The sequence below is a fragment of the Anser cygnoides genome, chromosome 1, assembly GCF_040182565.1.
Source record: "Anser cygnoides isolate HZ-2024a breed goose chromosome 1, Taihu_goose_T2T_genome, whole genome shotgun sequence".
Lineage (NCBI taxonomy): Eukaryota > Metazoa > Chordata > Aves > Anseriformes > Anatidae > Anser > Anser cygnoides.
The window spans coordinates 89,820,938-89,827,332 of record NC_089873.1 but is presented as its reverse complement, the minus strand read 5'-3'; the positions used below and the strand labels follow the sequence as shown (position 1 = coordinate 89,827,332).

The 6,395-nt window shown below is 38.7% G+C and overlaps 1 long non-coding RNA gene across 1 annotated transcript; it reads right to left on the bottom strand.

The window, feature by feature from the left end:
* Positions 1-1,523: 1,523 nt before the first annotated feature.
* Positions 1,524-4,526, bottom strand: LOC136789743 (uncharacterized). Its single transcript, XR_010828669.1, has 3 exons — positions 4,377-4,526; positions 2,332-2,458; positions 1,524-1,743 (listed from the first exon to the last, which is right to left on the bottom strand). It is a non-coding gene; the product is annotated as an uncharacterized lncRNA (long non-coding RNA).
* Positions 4,527-6,395: the final 1,869 nt, after the last annotated feature.

The window sequence follows — 6,395 nt, the reverse complement described above, 5'->3', positions numbered from 1 at the left end:
TCTGATGATATATTGTTGAAAGTGAAAGTGGGGAAGCTGTGTGAATGTTTCAAGCATCAGGCCTAAGGCAGGAGTGCGAGGCTTCAAACGGTACATCTGAGGCACTGGAAGATTTGGAAAGAAATGGAAATACCCAGAGTCTTCTCCTGTGGGAGGAGAAAAAACAACAACAACAACAAACACAACACAAGAGTAGGCTATTGCTAATCCATCTTTCAGCCTATTTGACACGGCACAAATGAGATTAGCACATCACTAGTAAGACTATAACGTAAGGCTTTGCACAAAGTAATTTACAAATATGATTTACCCTTCTTGGAATACCTCTGCAAGGCTTAGGGGTTAGAGATTGCTTCCAAGTCACCAAACAAATTAATAGTAACATTATTGTAGCCTGGGAGAATTTTCCTATTTTCAGTCCTGTTCTGCATAGCAATGCTCACTCATTAAATCTCAGCCATTTTGTCCCAGACTTCAGTATGAGCAGGGAAGCAGTCATATCTGAACTGGAATATCCGTTCCACCAGTTGTGCTTGCAAATGTCTGATAAATCAGTGTTTCACCTCTCCAGCCTCCCACTGTACTCAGGAAATAGTGGAAAATCACTCTCAGTAGTTCCCCATGTTGATCATAAGCTGGTCCCAATAGTTATGCCTCTGACTAGCTGTCCTGAAATTAATGTAAGTTTATTCATGCAGACATGAGAGGCACTATTGGAATTTGTTTTTACGGAGGCAAATTGGTTGCTCCTAGTGCTTATCTTGTCGCAGCATGGTACACAACCCATCACCACAGAAAGTAACTACTCTTCTTAAACCTGTTTTCTGCAGTTTACTTTACCCACTTTTGAAAATCAATATGTAAGCATCTCTTACACGCATTTGTTTAACAGAATACAGGTTTGCCAAACTGAAGAAAAGTGGCACAACTTTAACTTGTACTTTTTGCCTAAAACAGGGTTAATTCTTCTAAACAATAAGATAGCTTCTATATATGAATATGCTATAGTTAAGTCCATTTATGCCAAGCAAACTTCCTAAGCTAACATTTTTCCTACCTTTACTCCTGCAAAGCTTAAAAACCTTCAGTAGTCAGCAGATATATACTAATTTTCTGCATGTAGTGCATAATTGTGATGAATAGTGCCTGAAGATGACAAATTCTGCCTAATTGCCTGTATCTTTTACTAAACGTTTCTAGTTATCTTCTTGCATTAGTAATAAGAAAGTGTTGGTGAAAAAAAACTTGTTTTTCTTTCATCAGCAGCAATACTAAGCAATAGAATATTCTTATTTTTCAGTTTCCTATATTTTCACTGTTATAGGGGAACATGCTTGGAGCTTTTTTTGGTGAATTTTTCCTGAAATAAAATATTGTCATAGGAAAATAAAGAAAGTTCAGAAAAATTCTGATAAAAGTCATATAAGCAGACAGTACTGTACATTTTAGTACATTGGAGAATGGTTGAATAAAGAGGCAACGCCAACAGGAGCACGTTCCTGTTTCTACCTGTAGCAGGTCCTAGCGAGTGTCAGGGAATATCAAGGAAGACAGTTCGAGTGATCTGTCTATAAAGTGTAATCTTTCTTTTGGCTTAGGCTGTTTCTACAGTAAGTAAAAAACCTGCAAGCCTAGAGGTACAGCTAATCAGGAAACTGAATCGTCTTCAGGGAGATGGCTGCATTTTGAAAAGTTGTTCTGATCTAGAATTCCTCTTCACCCATTTAATCTCCAAGAAATAACCTGTAAACAAAAATTCAGGATTGAAGACAGTTGAACTATTTTAATATGACAATGTTTTGCAAATTGTATCAAAGCAATATACTTGTGCATTATTTTGTGCCGTTGACACCTGTAAGTAGCCATCATAACACATGAAAGGTCAATATTTCATCCTGTATTGAAATAAGCATGCTGCTGTGCAGTGCTTACTTTACAGATAAGGCTGATTTTTGATCAAAGAGCCTACTTGATCAGTTTTCCAAATATGTCTCCCACACATAGGCCCGACACCAGGAGGTGAAAACCTTTTGGACTTAATTAGTTTTAGTGATTAGTATTCTGCCTGTTCTTACCTACGGAACAACTTTAAACTGTGTGCTACTGTTGTGTGACAGTGACCACCACTGGTTAACTGTGCTTTCTAATCTTTCTGTTATGGAAAAGGTAAAATACTACACATTCTGTCCAAATACATGGTTATTAATTAATTAGTAATGCATTAATTAAGAGATTTTGTAGTCAGTGCTAGTAAATTGCTAACAAGGACTGTTGGAAAGAAGTGAAAGAGAAAGAAGTGTCAGAAGCACATCCCATGCCTGTTGTATGCACCATAAAGCGCTGCTTCCTTGCACTGACTCCCAGGCGAGGTTTGCATCATTGCTCTCAGCGGGACTTCCCCACCTCCAAGCTTCACCCTGGGTTTGCCTCCAGGCAAATTCTGGCAAAGTCTGAAGATCTGGAGTAATTAAACAAAGGCTTCCTAAGGTCAGGTCATCCAGGTGATCCTAAATCCAGAGCAAATGCTGTCCTATATATTGGGTGTATTAGAAGGATTTTTCTCTCTGGGAGGGATACTGCTGTAGTACTTAACCTGCATGAACCCCCGTTTTATTACCAGTCAAGTTGGCCAGGGGAAATTTTTGATGAAAAAATTTTCGGTGGTTGAGAAATTAGATTCATCTAAACCAGCCTAGACGCAGGCTGGCTAGTACACAAATAAGACTTCTAACATCTGTGAATGCTGCGTGTGCTGCAGTGCGGTCAGTGCTGCTCTGTGGGTGATCCTAGCTAGAAGGCTTTAAGAAAGCTCACACAAACCATCTAAAGAGCTGTTCTTCCTCTTATCCTCGTGCAACTGGCCATGCATTTTACACATTAATGGAGGAGTCCTGGTGTTGCTGATACATCGTGAGGGTGAAGGACTCACGTTGGCAAGGAATGGCACAGAATGCAATACAGTGCAGGGTCTTGTGGGACTTCCACGCTTTCAAATAATCCCGTCACATATACTTCAGAAGGAAGTGCTAATTAAAAGTAAAAAAGTGTGTGTGATATTTGCAAAGCTGTTATCCGAAGTTGTATTGCTGCAGCTGTTATACACAGCAATTAGTCATAGTTCAATGAGAAAATAAGATACCTGAGGCCTGCACTTCTAAAAGTACAACCGCCTCCCCCACGCTTCTCCTCCTCCAAAAAGCAGGCACTGAGTACCTGCAATGCAGTAGCGGAAAAAGTATTTATCATTTCAGCAGGTGCATGAGGACTTCGCTGTTGTAGTTCTGCTTTGATTCAAATTCATCATTGAACTGCTTTTCAAGCTTTTAAAAGTGGCAGTGACAGTAGAGCTTTTGGTGTGGAGTGGAGGGGGAAGGTGGGGTGAGATGTTATATATAGATGCTCTTTGCATGGCTCACATTAATATGTCTCTTCATATGACATACTGCCATAGGTTCCTACCCTACTGGGATTTTTGTCAGTAAAACTGAAGGAAGAGCATGAAAGGTGCATCTTGTGAATGTAATGTAATAATAGACGATCCTGCTGAGATAAGGAGCTAATTCACTGAATATTTTTGAGTTTTACCCCCCCCCCCCCCAAAAAAAAGCAAAAAACCACAACCAAAACATTTGCTTTTATAATGACGTTACCTAGCTTAAGAGGCCCATGACTTTTGTATGTCTTTTATTAAACACTACCTAACAATTATAATTACTTTGGCTTTACTCTGTAGTGACGGTTGTGTGTTTGTTTGTTTTTGTTTTGCTTTTATTCCCAGTATTTAGAGAGTTTAAATATCTTAAAAATGTGAAGTGTTAATTATCATAAGTACGATGTCAAATTTTATTGTTCAACCAAACCAAGATTTCCCCTGTAGTATTTCATACTTGCAGTCTGCAGTGCAGAGCTGTGATCAGACTCTGGATCAATAAAAGACTCTTGGCCATGAGCAGCCTGCAGGAATTCCTTCTGTTTCAATGTTACTAAAAATTACAATAAATCTATTTTAAAAGTAGCATTATTAGTGGAAAAAAAATTGCTAATATTAGGAAAAACAAAATGAATGATATTTTTCAATATTGTTTTTGTGTTGTTACCTGTTTTAAAACTTGAACTATAACTTATAGTGCTGCAATGAATTTTTAGGGGCACTCAAGATCAGCACTCTCCACTGATCTTTCCACAGAAGACGCAGTAGTAGAAAGGGGGAGAAAAACAGCAATGGCACAGCAGTTCCTTAACAGCTGTTTCACAGTTTTGAAGTATAGAAGGAGAATGCACTTCGAGAAATGGTTTGAAACCCTGTGCTTGAAAATGACCTACCTTAGCAATGCTGATTTTTTTTAAACGTTACCTTTTATTTACTGTGTACTTACTATGGGCTTGGCAACATTTCTTGGTCCTTATTCTTGCCTGTTGGCTTCCCTCTTTCTTCGTGTTCTTCTCTTTCCTTTATGAAATATTTTGCTGTATAAGTAAATGAGACAGACAGTTCTTTCACAAACAGGGACCCAGGCCATAGGGAAAACAAGTGACCTCTCCAGAAAGACCCTGAATTTTCCATATCCCAGCACACTTTGCTGCTAGACAGTGTTCCATTTCCACATGCATAAAATGCATTGTAGAACTCCTACATAGACAGATAGATAAGGAAAGTACCTATGTGATACTGTTTTTATTAATGTAGGGTTTAGGACTAAATATACCAGATTTTTTATTTTTATTTTTTAAAGCTGTTATTAGAGGCTTATGGGATGCTGTTCATGAACACTATTTCAAAGCCCTATATGCATAATTAGAGCTGGGTGAATTATTCATCCCAAAGAATACTTACTGTGAATTTATGCTCCTCATTTCCTACAAGAGTTCTAGCTGTTGTTACGCTTACTGAATAGAGCGGGATGCTGGTTTCCAAGGCCTCTCTGTGTCTGGGTTACAGGGTTCATCTATGAAATTTGTACTCTGAATCTTTTGTTTTCCCTCCAAGATGATGGGGAACATCGTTCCCTTAGGCGCAACACCGAGGTTCCTCCTGCCTACTTGCTCTAACTGGCCAGCTGGAGCAGAGGAGAGGTTTCTGAAGGTGTGATCTTTCCCCACAGGCAAATATCTTCCACCAGAATAGTTCACAGGTGATCAGTTTGTCACTCATACACTTCAGCAGTTCACTGGTGCTGTTTTGATCTCGGCTAACTTTGGTTTTATGAGTATTACTTACTGTAATCTTAGCCTACTCTTGAGGGAAGCATTTTGTTGTTGTTGTTACTGGCTTCCAGTGTTTGCAAACTGACCTGACCTTATCTAGAGGTATTAATGTGCCTTTCTGTGGATGATTTGATTCATGCATGTACGTGGGTAGTGAGCTATGGCATGTTTCCTGCTGCACAGGCATTTAATTGTGTCTCTCTTCCAACAGCCAGGCTGTGGGACCACCGCTACCGGCTGCCCTGGGATCTGTCAGTGCTGCGCAGGGAAGGCGTTCTTCTCTACTTCTTGTTTTCTTGTTTTGCTCTGCAATGTTTCTCACACCGTGGGGTTACCTGTTTAAATAATTTGGCTTTGGCTTCACTCTTTTTTTTTTTGGAAAGGCGGGTGTTTTACATGAGAAAGAATTGTTGACTTTGGTTCTGCTGTCACTGCAGGGAAGCGAGCTCTCACACTTGAATCATGCCTCTCGAGCTCTGTTACATGGAAATTCCTTTTCCTGGAAGAAATAAAAAGTTCCTGGCTTTCATGTTTGCAGAGATAAGTTTACAGTGCAAAGCGAGTATGATCTAAAAAGTCTAAATACAAAAAATATGGCAAAGAAAATAGAAATAAATTTATTTCAAGAGAATGATTATATAGTGGCTGTGGTCTGTATTTGTGAGACTTTTGAATATGCTTTTTCTTTCCCCTGTCTTCACAAAACATCACCAAGGAGGTCTGAACCATGTGTGGGTCTCAAGACACCAAGCTTGGGTGTTAATACAATGAGGATTATTCTCTTAAAAAAAAAAGTTTATGCATTCCTTTTTTTTTTTTTTTTTTTTTTTAATACATTCGCTTGCAAAATTCATGAAAGTTTGGGGACTGGTACATCTTTACTAATGACCTGTTTCTTTTACCCAGACTCTGAAATGCCAAGGAGAAACAATTAAATGAAATCATTGGACTTGTTTATGTTTAAATTCTTCTTAATATTCAAACAGATCAATTTGCTACATGTAGTAATTATTTTATATGAACTTTAAAGGTCTGGATGTGGGTTTTGTTTGGCTGTTTTTTCCCCCTCAGCATTGCTCAGTCTACTAAAGATCTTGAATGGAATGTAAGCAGATCCTTAATATAAAAACTTAAAGCAAACAAAAACAAACAAAAAAAAGAGGACAGCTATAGTCGTGGTACTTTGAGTA